We start from the raw sequence: 17,532 nt of genomic DNA on the forward strand, positions 1-17,532 counted from the left end.
TATGCTCTTCACAGTATTCCTCATCCAAGTTGGTGACGGAGGTTAAGAGAAGTCTTCACAGAGGATTGGCCACAGAGGTGGCCAAGGACACTATAGCTGTCCCCAGTCTTATGTCACAGAGCACATGGTAGGGTGCTTCTGGTGTACCCCACTTCCTCTGATTACCTTTCTTCGCCCCTACCCTGAGCATGTTAGGAAACATTTGTCTGAAAAACAGAAAGCTTTAGAAATGTGAATAAAATTGACTACAGGGCAGCAGTTTCTGGAACACAAACTCACAAATAGCAAACAGATTTGGTGCCTGCGTGTTGGAGTTGGTTACTGAATTTTCCTCAAAAGCCACTAAAAAGCAGGGCCAGCAAAGCTAAAAAGAACATATTTGAAAGAGTCCTGCCCCAGGGAGAATGTGTCTTTGAGGTCGGACCTGAGCAGATATTTAACCAAGGCCGCCACTTGCAGCTGTACAATCTGGGTGAGACGGGAGGCCTCAGATGCCAGCGAACTATCTGACAATCCATAAAGGCTGTTAGAAAAGCAACAGTTTTTCCAAGATCAAGGGATGGGAGGAGATGGCCCCTGGGTGAAGGGGGTGGGCACGGACTTTAATCATCCTTGCCAACTTCATGCTACTTATCGCCTTCTCCCTTTTGTGGCAACAGCTTTCCAGAGGTGGCTCAGTGGACTACACAGCCATCCCTCAGGAGAAAGATGGTTTTCCTGTAAAGAGTTATAGCCTCCGAAACCCACAGAGGCAGTTCTACCCTGTTTAGAAGCGTCACTATGAGTCAGAATCGATTCAATGGCAGTGTGTCTGGCCCGAGGGTGTTTTTTTGGTCAGACAATTATTCTATTTAGTACAATAATTTATTGAGCATGTATTCTGTGGCCAACATGATTTAACTTATGTGTCAACTCATTTAATCATCATGAATCTTGAGGTAGTTAGCATTATTTTCATAAGCATTGACTGCTAATCTAAAGGTCAGTAGTTCAAACCCACTAGCCACACTATAGGAGGCAGATTTACAGTTGCAGAACCCCTATGGAGCAGTTCTGCTCAGTCCTACAGGGTTGCTATGGTTCCTGGAACTCTTCGGGAGTCTTTTGGGGAGCAAGAGAAGCTGTTTGCTCCTGTGAAGATTGACCATCTCAGAAACCCCAATGGGCATGTTCTATGTGTTGGAATCTACTTGTCAGGGGGATGTTGGTGCAAATGACGAACCATTTGACCCCTTAGCCAAAAAGCTGGTCCTTCAGACTCACCAAGAGGTACTTTGAGAGACAAAGCTAGCGATCTGCATTTAAAGTCGCAGCCTTGAAAATCCTCGGGGTAGTTCTACTGGGCGCACATGGAGTCTCCAAAGGTTGCAGTGAGCTCGCCAGCAGCTAACAGCAGCATTGTTGTTGTTTGACGCGATGATCAAGTGGGCCTGCACCCTTCGTCGGGCAATGAGTCATTTTACATGTGCTAACTCATTTACTGTAATCCTCCCGAGCCTGGAGGTAGAGATCATTATTTTCATAAGCATTAAACTGCCTCCTTCGTCATCAGATTAGGAGAACTGGGTGGTACCCAGCTACCATAACTAAACATTTTGATAAAGGATGTTGTGGAAGAATCCTGATAAAAGGGGGATCGTGGGAACTATTTCAAATTCTCGTGGGTGCTAGACTTTCTGAAGCCATGGAAGCTGGGGCTGTGGAGGCTGGAACGCATGAAATGACTGCCCTGATGGCCTCTTGAAAACCATTCCCTGGCATTTTCTTAAAACCAACAATAATTTAGCTGACCTAGTAAAAAGTATCTATCTTTTGGCAACTAGCCCACATCTGGATGGGCCCTAAGGGCCAGTTGTGTAATTGAAGGGAAACATCAAACTGGCATCAGACAAAGCATGCAAGAGCATACCTATTCCTTTGCAGCAAGAGCTAATATATCGTTTACAGGCTTGTAAATGCTCAAGACATGCAGAACTCATTAATTACATACATGGCAAGGTGGTAGTCTCTTAAACCTAGAGGTCCCTGAGTTCACTGGGGGAGGCAACGCATGCTAGCACTGGGGGCAGGCAGAAGGGAGTCCTGGGCAGGGAGAACAGATGCAGGAGTCCACTCCTATAGGTAGAGGCCTCAGTCTGCAGTGATCAGCCATGAGCTTGTAAGAGGCACTGTATTATTGGAGAAGATCGTGGTGATGGTTTTTAACTAGGAGCCTGTGACTGAGACAAATGTGAAGGTCACCCTCCACCCAGAATCCTGACCTTCCAGGTTTCTTAAATATGAGAATAAAGAATGTTTCCGCATGCACTCTCTTCCCGGTCCTCAGTTTCCCACATACCTTGAGCATGGTGCTCTTTTAAGAACTCTGTATGTGGGATCACAGTGACAAGTGCAAGTATAAAGACTAGATAGGGAACTAAGGGAGCAGTGAGTTTATATTAGTGGAGGCGATACAACTCGGAGAAAGAGGGCAAGATTGGGTGCACAGCCTGCAGAGCGTAATCAGAGCCATGCTACAGTGTGAATGTGGAAATAATTGAACAGGCGTACGAGGGGCTGTGTATCATCTCGATTTAAATATATATGAAAAGAAAGTTTGGCAGCTAAACTCCGCCCAGAGGCACCTTGACAGAGAGGTTGGTGATCTACTTCTGAAAAATCAGTCCTCGGAAACCCAGTGGGCAGGGTTCTACCCTGATACATGTGCGGTCACCCTAAGTGAGACCCCTCTGGGCAGCAAGTGGAATTCCAGATGGAGTTCGGGAAAGGGAGGCACAGAATCGCCCAGGAAGTTGCCCAAGGAGAAACACCCATTGGAACCCAGGCATTGATTGTGGGGGCAGCTGCCTCTAGAGCAGAGTCTGGCTCTCCTGTTTGGGTGAAGGAAAAGAGGAGGAGGTGGGGAAGGGATGATTGGAAGGAGACGGCCCTCAGCTGATCCTGGAGCCAGATCCACTCCCCCACATGGTCGCATCCAACCCTTATCCAGTCCAGACTCTGGACTGGAGTTTGATACTCCATGCCTGCACATCAGAGTCAAGTGACCGTGACACATTCATCTTGAGACTGGTGTCAAAGTCCAGCCCTTGGGTGCTGTCTCAACAACCCCCACGCAGACCTTGCTGAGCTGCCCTGGCAAGAGGGACATTGGCTTCTCTCCTCGGTGGGAAGTGGACACTGAACACGGCATCCTGGCCTCTGGGAGGGGCATTTCCCTTCACAAGTGGAGGATGCTGGGTTGTCAGGTGCACCCTGCTCACCCCTCCTTAGGAGGCATCCGAGGTGGCTCCTGTGAGTGTTTCTGGGCTCTGGCATAAGAGAGGACTGTTCTCTGTTTTCTCTGGGGACAGAAAGGAAGAGGCGACAGAAAGGAAGAGGCAGCAGGCCTCTCCCCGGGGAGACTGCAGGCATATGCCAAAGTTCCCAGGAAATTGCCAGCTCACACCACCACAAAGGACCTCTGATGACAAGTGGTCAATCAACTTTTAGCACAGCAGGGCGAAGTCTAAAAGCAAAGTTCCTCTTTTTCTTTTCTTTTTCCAGAAACACAGGTGTTTCATAGGTAGGGTCTAATTTTCTTCACTCTGGAGGTGCAGTGTCATGGAAAGCAAGTCTACAGAACAGGAAACCGGGATCGCCCTTTCATGGAGGTGCTGAGCCTGGGGCACTCGAATGGTTTATTGCTGGCTGCTAATCTAAAGGTTGGTAGGACAAACCCACCCAGCCGCTCCACAGAAGAGAGGGCTGGCCATCTGCTTCCAGGAAGAGGACAACCAAGAACACCCTGTGGAGCCATTCTCTTCTGTATAGATGGGGTCAGGACACGGCTCATGCTTTGTGCACAGCAGGAATACCCGCAAAGAATGAGCTCACTGCTTCCAGGCACTGCTCAGACTTGTAACTCCTGCTCTCTGAACACTGTGTGCTTTGTGTCCTCCTTTGAGGCCAAGGTTAAACCTAAATATGTGAGGGAAAGCATCATGATTTTTACCTGCTGGCGGTCTAAAAACCAAACCAAAACAACAACAACAAAAAAACTAGCAAGGATACAAGGGGCCCTTGTTACCTGGCCAGTAGCTGGAAAGGCTTCTGGCCCAGGAATAAACGGACTCTTTGATTAAAGTTGGCACAACCTTCGGTGCGTTCTTCAACACCTACTCCTACAGCCTCTGAGGGAAGGTTTCCTGAGCACCCACTTTCTCACTGGTAGTCAGGTAGCCCCCATTTGAGAACAGTTCAAGGTGATGGAGAATTTGTGAATGGTTAATGGTGATGGTTAAACAACAGGATGAACATAATTAATGTCACTAAATTGTATGTAAGGAGCTCTGGTGGCATGGTGGGCTACGTGTTGGGCTGCCAACCACAAAGTCAGTGGTTTGAAACCACCAGTCTCACTGTGGGAGAAAGAAGAGGCTTTATAACAGCTGTTTTGTTTCCTCTATATTTCTCAAAACAAAAAGTTATTTTTTTAAAAGCCCTCATTTTAGAAGCAAGTCAGACTTTTTTTCTCTCTCACAGTTAGACTGTGAGCTCAGGGATTGTGGAGGTCACACAGGAAGGCCCTAGGTCAACTCTGAAATCACTAATCATTGAGAAAAGATTTACTCAGTGTCCAAGCTAGGCACTGGAAATTGACTAGTGAAGTCATCGTAACGCACTGTACTAAGAACGTTAACTCGGGTATGTTAGGAAGTGACCATTACTGTGAAGAGATGGATGAAGGGGTGGCAGATCGCCAAAGAGGGTGGTAACAGTTATTGTCTCCATGCACCCACTCCTGTGCTTCCTAAACTGGGAGAGCCAACAGAAATGATCAAAAACAAAAACAAAATGGAACAGAAAGAAGAAAGTAGCTATAATAATAGTATAAAGATAAAGATAAAAATAAAGACTAAGAAAGTACAAAACCACCAATCATGTTTAAAAAGCCAGAGAAGAAATCGTTTTCTTGGAACAAGTGAGAAATATTTCAGCAAATTCAGGTTGGCTCAAGAGAGAAGTCAACTGATCAAGTATCGTGCTGTAGCACAGTTAGACTCACCATAATCAAGTTGACAGTCATCTCTGTCTGACAGTAAAGCTGTTGGAGTCCCTCACCTGTGACTAGAGGGGATCTGCCAGAGGCCCAAGCCAAGATGGGTTTTGGCTTCCCACCATCCTTCCTAGGGGTCGCTATGAGTTGGCATCAACTCAGAAGGCAGTAAGATCTGATCTAATGGGAGAGACACAAAGCTTTCTTCGTCCATAATGATTCATTTACAGGGCAGCTTTCTTCTGTTTAATGGGGTTTCTGTGAATCAGAATGGACTTTTTGCCAGTGAGTTTGGAGAATCATTTATCTGATATGAGTTTGCTCAACCTTCCTTCTTATAAACCTAAACTCTATCCATATCTTCACAATCTCCATCTTATCTAAAAAAGTAATTCTTTCTAATCTTGTCAGTGGTTAAGTGCTTCCTTCATTTGCACTTTTCCACCATGACCGTTTATGTTCTCTGAGATAGTTATCTTTAGAACTAGAAAGTCTTGTTCACTCTCTAAATTCTTGTTCCTCTCTAAATTCTTCTTCACGCTTTTTACTCCAAACAAGTTGAAATTTCCTATCATTAAAACAAACAAACAAGCACCTTTATACAGCTCTCTTAAGCTAATACCAAACCATTCCAGAGGGAAAAGTAAGAAACAGGGCCCCAGAAACATATTGCCTGGAGTTTAATTCAGCTCTTGCTGCTTTGAGCAATTTGATTAATCACTCTATGCTTCCGTTTCCTTACTGAAGAATGGAAATAAAACAATACCTACCTCATAGGAAAATGGTGAGCATTAAACACATAAATTAAATACGTAAATACATTCATGGCTGTAAAACACAACCATGCCTGGCACATTAAAAATGCCATGTGCTCACTTCCTGCCATCAAGTCAATTTTGACTCTATTGACCCGAATCAGGCAGGGTGGAACCACCCTTGTGGGTTTCCAAGCCTACACATGTTGTTTAATTTAAATAAGTGATTATTAAATGTAAATGAGTACTATTTCTTTTATTTCCTTGGTTCTTGCATGGTTTAAAATCAGGAAAGGTGTACTTTCACCACATCTGTTCGATCTGTATGCTGAGCAGATACTCTGAGAAGTGGAACTACATGAAGAATGCAACATCAAGGTTGAAGGAAAGCTGACTAACAACCTGCAATGTGAGCATGACCTAGCCTTGCTTCCTGAAAGTGAGGAGGACTTGAAGCACTGTTGATAAGATAAAGGATGGCAGCTTTCAATATGGATTACTACTCAATGTAAAGTAAACTCAAATCCTCACTGCAGAACCAATATGTAACATCATGATAAATGGAGAAAAGATCAAAGTTGTCAAGGATTTCATCTTACTTGGATCCACAATCACTGCTCACATAAGCAGAAGTCAAGAGATCAAACAACGTGTACACTGGACAAATGTGTAGCACAAGACCTCATTATAGTGTCAAAGAGCAAGAATGTCACTTTGAGAACTAAGGTACACGTGATCCAAATCATGATGATTTCAGGGGTTTCAAAGTTGGACATTGGATAAGGAAGACCAAAGAAAAATCAGTGTATTTGGATTATGGCGTTGGCAAAGAATATCGAAACTGCCATGGAGTGCTAGAAGAACAAACAGATCTGTCTTGGAAGAAGTACAGACAGAATACTTTTTGGAAGCAAGGAGGGTACAACTGTGTCTCACATTCTTTGGATATCTGACCAGAAGAAACCTGGAAAAGAACATCTTGTTTGGTAAAATAGAGGGTGTGGCAGTTACATAATCTAATGTCAATTTGAAGATTCAGAGTGAAGGGGTGGAGTCTAGCCTGTCAATCAGATCATAGCCAATGAGGCCTCTGTGTAGACATGGCCTTCTCCTGATGATTCTGGGAACTCTGGTATTCTTCCTTGGAGGCAGGAGACACACTCTCTCTTGGCTGATTCCCTGCAAGACATCCCTGTGGAGAAGACACACCGAGGGAGGCTGATAGAGCCAGACCTCTGGAGCCAGAGAAGCCACCTGGAGACCCCTGCCATCACTGAGATGCTTACAATGCCACTGGGTCCACAAGACTTCCCACCCACTGGCCCGTGATCTCTCTGCATTAGGCATCATTGCATGTGCTTTATAAGTCCAAAGAGGACCTTATAGACTGGTATTAGACATATGGGCTAATATCGGACTTATAGACTTGATCTGGACTGGGCTGGGATGTTTTCTCCATATTCAATTGCTCTTGTATATAATGCCTTTTCTTATACACATATGAGTGTCTATGGATCTGTTTCTCTAGTCAACCCAGACTAACACAGAGGGGCAGTGAAATAGGAAAACCATCAGAGAGAGATTGACGCGGGCTGCAACAAGGAGCCCACACATGGCAAAGCCTCTGAGCCTGGCACAGGCCTGGGCAGTGCCCACTCTTCTGTGCAGAGGGCAGCTAGGAGTCAGGACTGACTTGACGGTGTCTAACAGCAGCATTTCCTCCCAAGTGTATAGAAATACCACCCCATCTCTTTATTTCCCTTTATCTCCAAACTTCTCCAAAGGCTCGTCTATCTCTAGAGATTTCCTCGAGTTCACTCCTCAACCCACCATCACATTGAAGCTATTATTATCCCCGTTGCCAATGGCCTCCTTTCATCTCCTTTGACTTCGAGGATCAGACTTGGAATTGCTTTGGGCTTTTCTGCTAATCCAGCTTCGGGTGAGGGAGCTGCTCTCCACGGCCCCTCCCTTAAATGTCAGCTTCCTCCAGCCCTCTGTGGGCGGCTGATGCAACTCTCTTCCTGGGGGCATTCTCCACACCCCGTCTTCAGCATTACCCTTGTGCCACTGACTCTCATATTCATTAGGACTGACCTTTCCCCCAGCACTGGCCGAAACCCCAGATGGGCCAAGCCAATGCCTTCTTCACTCAGACTGTTACTTCATCAATCACATCATGCAGAAAAGCCCCACTTGTTTTCTTCTCTAAGTTTTCTCCCTCTTGCATGTTTGCTTCACATCTCTGCTCCTGGCCCTTTCTCGGGTGCCAAAGTCAGAAACCTTAGAGCCCTTGTTGTCTACCTCTGCAAACTCATTGACGGGTCCCTTGGCCTCTTCCTTTCTCACAGTGGGGCTCAGTTAGTGAGCCTTCATGTGCACCAGTCATCTTTTCCCAGAATGACAAAATGGACACGAATATTAACCGAGAGGATAGCTTTTAGAGGAGAAGATACAGAGCAGATGCTTTCCTAACCCCTCTTCCCCCCCTGCACCCCTAACTAAGTGTAAGCAGAGATTTAGCCAGATCGGACAAAAAGATATCCTTGTGGAATTTGGGTTTTTCCCTAACTTTAGAAGGAAGAGAACCTTTCCATTCAGCAGCAGCCACATCCCACATCCCAAAGGGCTGCTAGTCCTCTGAGAGCCACCCATTGCTATCAGCGCCCGTAGCTTCCGTTCTCTGCCCTCCATCGGGACCGCAAGGCAGAAGGAAGTCATTCTCTACTCAAGCCAGGTGGAACCATGCAGGGATTAGACTTTAGTTGGATGTTCTCCAAAACAATCTGTTGCCAGCCCTGGAAGTCCCACCCACCCCCCTTGAAAGAATTCAGGTTTAGAGACTCGGGCCTTGATTCTACAGCTTCCCCAGTGCCCTTGGGTGACTCTCTTCATCGGATGACCTCATTTGATTGAGTGATTGAGTCTTAATGTTCACGAGTCTTCTTTCCCAGACTAACAAAACAAACACCTCTGCCAATTCTCTCAAGGAGCTGTTGGAAAGTTAGTGAGGATTCTGCTTGTTAAGGACTCTGAGTGCCCATGAAGTAGAACACTAACCAAACACAGGATGACCACTATTTAACCCGAGTGACATTCATTCTAACAAGAACTCAGCAGTAGTGATATCATGAGACCTGGGTCTGAACCTGGGATAGTTGTGTACCATCAGCCACAAAAGTCTGTGGGAGCTGCCTTGCCTAGAGGGCAGTTTTAGATAGACATCCCGCTGGTCGGCCTTGGCCATTACGACTAAGCTCGGCCACACTGAAGTTCAGCTCTCTAGGAGGTCCTGCTCCTGGTGGCCTCTCCCTGAATGGCCATCTGATGGTGTTCTGGGAGTGCTTCACCCTGGACAATCCCGTCTCAGAGAACAGAAGGAGAATTCTCTTTCCCTTCTTGCAAGATGGTGGGAAAAGGTTGAGAAACCAGACACCAAGGAGAAAAAGTCTGAAATCGAGAAAGCAAATGCCAGTGGCCAAGTTAAGAAGTTAAGACCAAGGACAAAAAGCTCAAGAAAGGGAAGCCCCACACCAGCCAAAAACCTGTCCTAGTCAGAGGAATTGGCCGGTCGGAAGGAGTCACGGGCCAAATCCAGGGATGAGAAGGAAAAAGCCCTGCTTACTGTCACAAAGCCAGTTGGTGGTGACAAGCATGTCACCATCCAAGTGGATAAGCTGCTCAGAATGTCTTGGCATTGATTACCCTACAGAAGACGTGCCTCGGAAACTTGAACCAGGGCAAAAGAACCTTCAGTGGGCATGAGAGGAGACCCTACACCAGCATCCCTCCAGGGACCGTTCTGATCATCCTCACGGGATGCCGGTAAGGCAAGAGCGTGGTTTTCCTGAAGCGCCTGGACAGTGTCTTGCTGCTGTGACTGGACCTCTCTCCCTCAATGGAGTCCCTCTGTGTAGAACACACCAGAAACTTGTCATTGCCACCTCCACCAAAATGGATGTCACACACCAAAAGTGGTGTGAAAATCCCCAAGCATCTCACGGACACCACCTTCAGGAAGCAGCACCTGCAGAAGCCCAGGGACCAAGAGGGTGAGCTCTTTGACACTGAGAAAGCAAGATACGAGATCACAGATCAGCGCAAGGCTGATTCGAAAACCGTGGACTCACGAATTGTGGCAAAAATCAAAGCTGTTCCCCGGCTTCAGGGTGACTTGCGTGCTACCTTCACGCTCACAAATGGAATTTATCCTCACAAATTGGTGTTCTAGATTTCTTGCAAAGAACCTAATTAAATAACTGATAGGGTCAAAAACAAATAAAAAGGATAGAAAGAACTGACCTGGCCCCAGCTCCCCGGCAACTCCACAACCTGTGGAAGAGATCAGAAAGCTTTGTTGCCCTAATTGCTGTGTGTGAGTGAACCAGTAGGAAGGAAACGCTCTTAGACCCACAGATGTACTGATGGGACCCACTTTGTAGGCTGCAGTGGATGAAAAGGGTGGGGGTGGGACTCAGGGGGCCTGAGTCACTAATAAGGAATAATTTATTCTGGCCCCAGCCTTCTTTGTGTAGGACGACGCTCTGGTGTAAGCACAATTTCTCGAGAGTTTCTCAACTTTCTTGAGCACGACCTCCTTCCTCTAGCCCATCTGCAAGGAACACTAACCTAGAACAATGATGTCACAGGAGACTCTCCCAAACCACAACTAGACTGTGGGGTAATGGCTGCTAGAGGGGACCTACGCCCACTACCTACTAGCCCATGATTGCAGACCCGTCATCATTGTGGTAGCTATGGACATGCACCGTTGAGCCCTCTACAGGGAGCACCACTGACTGAGCACGCAGCTCCTGTCCATCTGGACCCATCACCACGTGCCCTTCCCGCTGACTGCTCCCAGCCACGTGTGAAGCAGACTGAACACATACCAAAGCAGGCCTGGTCTTTAAGATGCAGGATCCCTCCAACAGAGGGCTTTGGTTCAAGGACACACAAGCCTTGGTGGAACTGTGCTGCAGTCCGTTCTGTACCACTTCTCCTCCTCACCCCGCATCCTCCCAAACACCCCTCTCCCAAATTGGGTATCAGACTTGCCTTGTGGTCTGTCAGCTTACCTCGTCTCCTCCTACTCCATCCCCCTTGATCATTCACGGCATTGTTCCCACTAAATTTCTTGCACATCTAATCGTGTCCTACCATCAACTTCTCAAAGGACCCAAGTGAATGCAGTTGTGATCACTCGTGATGACATAGGGGCTGCCTTCTCTGCGGAACGTCTGAGGGATGAGGAAAAAGTACACACGGATGTGTCAGGCTCTACTCTCCTGAAGTCTGCCTTTCAGCAGTGAACACGAGTCTCATAGGTACTGTGGTGAATCATAAAAGTATATGCTTCTAAGATTAGGCTGTAATTCCCTATTACATGCCTGTTTCTATACCTCAGCTTTAAGTCAACACTCATTGTCATTAATTGACACTGAGTTGGATCTGACTCATGGAGACCCCAGGTCAAGCACAGCAAAGTATTGCCCAGTCTAGCACTGTCTTCATGATTGTTGGTGTGTTGGAACCAATGTTGTGGTCCCTGTCGATTTTGAGTGGCTTCCAATCCAGGGGCCTCATCTATATGCACTGAATCAAACTACATTGTTGTGATCCATAGAGATTTCCCTGGCTAACTAATTAATTAAGGGGGTTGTAAAATTAACATAGTGGGTCATAAACAGCATTAATTAAAAATGAAATACAAAGGAGAATCAAAAATTTGTGGAAGGGTTATTTTATCTTTCAATTCCATCTTTTTCATGAACATTTTAAACCTCCCTCGTAAAAGACAGGGTACAGTCACATTGTAAATAAGACAGAGTGAAACGTTCATTTAAGTTATATTTACGCCCTCCCCAAACCAAACCCACCGCCTCATGTGGATGCTAACTCAGTGATCCTATAGGACAAGGTAGAACTGCCCTTGTGAGTTTTTGAGACTGTAACTCTTAACAGGAGTAGAAAACTCTCTCTCCTGAGGAGCGGCCAATAGTCTTGAATTGCTGACCTTGTAGTTAGCAGCCCAAGTGGTAACCACTACACCACCAAGGCCCCTTAGTTATATATAATGTGCAATGGATGACGGTATCAAAGGTATTTCTTACTAGATTAGCATAAAACTTTTGAAAGCTATGAAGCTAGACCATAGCTGCTCCCCCAGTGCTCAGACAGTCGGTGCCTAATTATATTTCAGGGACCTAATGCATGTTAATGGAATGTATAGCATCAGAAGAGGAGGGCGCTTCAAAGAGATAAGGAAGCCTGAGCTAGGCCTTGAGAAAAGGGGACCCATTACCCATTGCCACCATCATTTACTCTCTAGGACAAAGTAGAGCTGTCCCATAGTTTCCATGGCTGTAAATTGCTATGAAAGCCAACTCTCAGATCTTTCTCCCACAGAGTGGCTGGTGGGTTCAAACCCAGGACCTTTGGGTTAGGAAATTAGCATTTTAACCACTGCACCACCAGAGCTCCCAAGAAAAGGGCAGGATTCATAAAAATGGAGAGGAAATGAAGAGCCGTTAGGGGACATTATGTGACCGAGGATCTAAGAACAGGCTGCTCAAAATCTGTTTGGCAGTAATGATGGGACTGCTGAAGCTGGCATAACGTGCCCAAAGAAATACAAGAGGAAGAAGCTGGTCAGAAATTGATATTAAAATGACCCACAACCTCTCCAAGCATGATTTTCAGCAACAATAAGGTGATACTAATGGTCATTGTAAAATCATCCCCAGCAGTTACACAAGGTGCTATCGAAAGGCCTTAAATTATGTTAGAAACGCCACATTATTCATCTTCTCCGTCATCTGACGCGGGCAGTGTGGGGAAGCGTTCATCGTGCTTACTCTACAGGCGGTGAGGGCGAGACACCAGGAGCGAGTGTCAGGACATCAGTGCTCGCTCAGGAACCAGCAGGGGTTCTGGGTGGTCTGAAGTACAGTTGCTTTGCTTCTGCTGCCTCTTCTAGAGCCAGTCTTCATGGTTAATGGGGAGAAGAAACGAAGTGACAACAAATCAGTAAAACCTCTTGCCATCAAAACAATTGCATATGTTGAAAAGTCAAGCGTACGTTGCACATGGTTTTCAAGGCCGGGGCCTTTTAGAAGCAGGTTGCCAGACCTTTCTTCCAAGGTACCACTGGGTGCGTTTGAACTGTCAAACTTTCAAGTGAGTGGTTGAGTACACAACTGTTTGTACCAGCCAGGGACTCTTTCTGTGGTGGGAAGTTCCCATTCCAATTTTGTTTAACTCTGTCGATGCTTCTTTTTTCTGGGCAAATACAAATGACCGACTTGAAGTTGCTCCAACATGCACCTGGGTAAGGTGGCCCGATTATAGACTTATTCTTTTAGTGTAACACAGATCATTTTCACCGATGCTCAAGATGAAATCTTCATGTCTAAAGGAAACATGGGCCAAATGACACATAGGCCTTAAAGTATATTTGTAGTCCAATAAAAGTTCATTCTATTAATCCACTAGATTCTCCTGTCATTGAACTTCATCTGCTGCTCTTCTTGTGCTGTAGTCCCAGAACTTAATTACCACAGGCCGAAACACCTGTCAGCTACTGTCCTTAGTTCTTCTTTGCTCCCTATAGCACGCTGACCTTCTGAATCGAGCCTTCCTTCAAGGGCATTTTACTTCCCTTGAGAATAGATCTGAGAATCAGTTCAGATTTCTTCTATTTTGCTTCCTCGTACCCTCCCCCAGACCCCAACACACACACACATACACACAATTTGGCCCCACAGGGTCACCTTGTGCTTGCCAAACCATCCGGCTTCCTGCTTTGCAGGAACAAAGGGCATTTCTCCCATTAAATTGGATGCAAATCTCTATTGTGCTAGGATAATTCAGGTTAAGTCAACAAGATGTCTAACACCACAGTTGGGTATGACTTGTACTCGGTTTCCAACTTGTCCCAGAGCCAAATCAGTCATGCTTAACACAAAGGGGAGTCATATGTGATGGAGAAAGCACAGGCTCGATGTGGAGTCCTGCAGACCTGGACTTCCAGTTCAACTGTGCCTATCACCCATGAACCATAGACTCGGACTTTAGGTAACCTCTTCGCGTCTCAGTACACCGTTTTCATCTTCCTCCTCAATACCTAACAGTGCTAGATGCAAACATGCCTGATTAGTACCTTTTGGCTTGCTTTGCGTGAACCTGCCACTAGGGCATTGCTCTAAGTTTTGAGCCTGCTGCCAACCTGTAGCTAAGTCAAAGCCATTAGTGAAGCAAACAGACGCAGGCCCTGGGGAGCGTTTCTGTACCAGCGGAACATTAGTTGACACTTCTTCTCCAATTTTCCCCCAACCCAAGGCCTTTCCCCACCCCACCAGAACACTCTCTAGAGTTGAATCCATTTAGAGCCTGCTTTGGTATTTTGAATGCAGGTGGCATTTCTCAGGGAAACTTAGGAATTTTGTACCAGAGGCCAGCTCTTCCCCTCCAACACCCACAATGACTGGCAAGGGAACAAAGGGAAAAGAGAGCATCTCTCTCAACAGCCTGGGTCTACAAAGCCTAAGGCTGAGCAAGATGGTTCCTAGGAGCCATGGTGCCATCTGGTTATTAGATGGGGAAGCGGTGGTGGAAGAGCAGTAAGGGGCCCCCTGACAACTTCAGGATGACAGCCTGGCTCCTCCCTGACTCAGCAGCTCTCCCACCAGCTCCCTCCGGAAACCCCCATGTCCAGGAACCACTGAACCACAGTGCTTGCAAATCTCCTGAAAGTGCCTCCCTTTTTATTTTACCTCTGGGCTTTCACACATGCTGTTATTCTGTCTTCCCAGAAGGCCCTTTACATTCCTGACTTCCTGTTACTTTTCCTTGTGGCCTCAGCTTGGAATCAATCCGCCTTCTCCTCCTCCTCCAAGCTTTCTTCCTCCCCAGCCCTGGTGCTCATGGCCCCGATCCTCATACTTCACATTTGCTATCCTAATTTTCATGAGGATGATGGTGATACTGATAGCATGTGTCTTTTATTGAGTGCTTACCATGTTCCAGGTCCCGGCTGCTACTAATTCTCACAGCAACCTGTGAAGGATTTCTCTTCCCGGTTTGCAGCTTCAGAAAGGGATGATTCTAGAGGTTCATTACTTTGCCCACCTTGCTACAGTTAGTAAGTGGCAGGGTCAGGGTTTGAGCCTGGGTCTACCTGACTGGTCAGCTGTGATGTTCACAACTACATCAAGCAGCTTCCCACTGGGCTGGGCACGACTTGAAAGCGGGGTCCACACCTCTCATCTCTTTATCCTCTGCATCTAGCAGTCTCTGGGATGAAGCAGCTGCTGGTTGGTACCCAGCATGTGTTTGATGAGTTCAGTGAATGAATGTCAATGACTTGTCATCAGACCTGGTCCTATCTCTACCCAAGCCATCCCAATATAGATGGGGGCGGGGCGGTTAAAACGGTTGTGGGAAAAATGGGACTGAAAGATTATGGGGTTTCCCCATGAACCTTTTGAAGCCTCATTGTATTTCTTGGCCCTGTGTCCCCATTTGCGAGGATTGGGTAAGTGCCGCATTAAAAGACAATTCAAGGACAGTAACAAGAGAGTATTTGTCGCTTGGCTAGGGGGATGTTAGATATGATTGCCCCGGGCTGAGTCACTTGGAGAAAGAGCTATATAAAGCAGGTCCAGCAAAGAAGTGGACACAGATAAATTAGCTCTGCTCCTCGGAAACCCCGCAAAGGGTTTGGCGGTGGAGGGGGGGTGGTTAATTTTCTGCGGAGGCAGGGCTCTGTACACCTGCCTCAGCCTTGTTTGCACGACACACAAGTGGTCTCCGGTTCAGCCAGGCGGGGATCACTTGTAGGCAGGTCTGTGCTCAGCACAAGTTTGAAGCAGTTTCTCTGTTGAGGTGGGGGAGGTGGGGGTGAGGGCGGAGAATAGGTCACTTTGGAAAGAACACAAACCATGAGTGCTTCCAGAACACTCTCTCTAATGCAGTCTTTTACCACAGAAACTATCAATTGGAGAAGAGGCTGTTCCTTCCGTGGTGTTTTCTTAGCCTCCCAAGCAATGAGTCTCCTCTCTGGGGGCAGAGCCCCGGGAACTGATTTCCGCTTTAAGCTTCTTTGTTGAGCAGTCAGACAACTGGTTTCCTTGTTTCTTCTTGTTCTTTGAGGAAATTCCTCCTCAAAAAAAAAAGCCTCACTAAATATGCCTTGATTTTGACTTCCCTCCCTTGCCAGGCCTCCTGCTTGGCACCGATGTCGGTCAATGACACACAATCCTGAAGATGCAGCTTTCCTACTCTTGTCAACTGCAGCTGCCTCATTCTTCCCAGGCAGTGAGTACATAACAATCACAGAGCACGCCCCTGTCCACAACGTTTTCTCTCCCCCCCCCCCCAACCCTGCCTGTAGAGATAGTCCACTGGCCTGCAGGCTCCGTGGCTCTTGATAGATTGCAGGTGTTGTCCTCAGAGCAGGGCTGAAGTGTCTTAGGAACTGCAGTCTTTACGAGAGACTCGCCTTTCAGTAGTGTTTTGATCTGACACGCTCAGACTGGCATCTCTCTTAGCCTTTCTGTATTACAGTAATTGTTCCAGGACTACGGGCCCAACTTTGGAAGCCAATTAGGGAGCTGACTGGTGAACAGGAATCTACATAATAAAATGCCTACAGACACTCCTTCCTTCAACATTAATGAGTGGGTACTAGGTATTGGACTAGACCCTCTGCTCCGACTCAAAGCAACGCTGTATAGGGTGCCCAAGACTGAAACTCTTTGGCGGAGCAGAAAGAGCTCTATCTTCGCTCACAGAGCAGCTGGAGGGTTTAAGCTGGCCAAGCTTGTGATTCGCAATCCATTCCCTAGCCCAGCTGCACCACCAGGTCTCCTTGTGTCAGGCTAAAGGTCTACACAAATAAGGCTGGAATGAACTAGTCTGTTAACCGAAAGGTTGAAGGTTTGCAGTCACCCAGAGGCACGTTGGCAAAAAAGACTTAAGCCAGCTACTTCTAAAGTGCCTGCCAGTGAAAAGAAAACACTATATAGTTCTCCTTGATACACCTGGGTCACCGTGAAGTGGCAGCAACTCCACACCTGGGTGTTATTTTTAATTTCTTTCTACCCTCAATCTATTGGTCAAGTCCATAGTTTAGCTGAATTCTCATATTAAAAAGCATTTAGTTCCTTTCTTGTCAGAACACAATGAACCACTAGGTATTTTGCAGAAATGAAACCGCCATTTCTACAACAAATGTCATTTTGGAGACGTCATTACCTTCAGGTTAAATTTCATTGCCAATGCATTTTCATAACAATACAGGCTCACTTCATATTTCAGGGAAATTATAAAGCAAAATAAATGCATTAGGTGTGGTCGACTGAATACTGGCTCTTCCCAAGCACACTCACATTCTAATCCCCAGAACCTAGGACTGTGTTACTTTCGAGGGCAAAAGGGACTCTGTGGATGTGACCAAGCAAAGGGCAGTGAGAGTACTCTGTCGCCACAAGGATCCTTATCAAATGGAGGTAGAAGGGGCAGAATTAGAGTCAGAGAAGGTGTGGTAGTTACATAACCTGGTGTCCATTTGAGAGGATTATGAGTGAAGCGGTGGAGTCTGGCCTGTCCATCAAGATTCAGGCAATGAGGCCTCTGTGTGGGCATGGCCTTCTGAGAATTCTGGAAACTCCAGTATTTCCTCTTTGGCGGCGGGAGACACCTCTCTCTCCACTCACTCCCTGGAGACGTTCTACTGACAAG

General features: G+C 46.6%; 1 pseudogene; it reads left to right on the forward strand.

Annotated features, from left to right (window-relative positions):
- Positions 1-1,416: 1,416 nt before the first annotated feature.
- LOC142439041 (large ribosomal subunit protein eL6 pseudogene) lies at positions 1,417-10,021 on the forward strand (annotated as a pseudogene).
- Positions 10,022-17,532: the final 7,511 nt, after the last annotated feature.

This window comes from Tenrec ecaudatus, chromosome 1, assembly GCF_050624435.1.
Source record: "Tenrec ecaudatus isolate mTenEca1 chromosome 1, mTenEca1.hap1, whole genome shotgun sequence".
Taxonomy (NCBI): domain Eukaryota; kingdom Metazoa; phylum Chordata; class Mammalia; order Afrosoricida; family Tenrecidae; genus Tenrec; species Tenrec ecaudatus.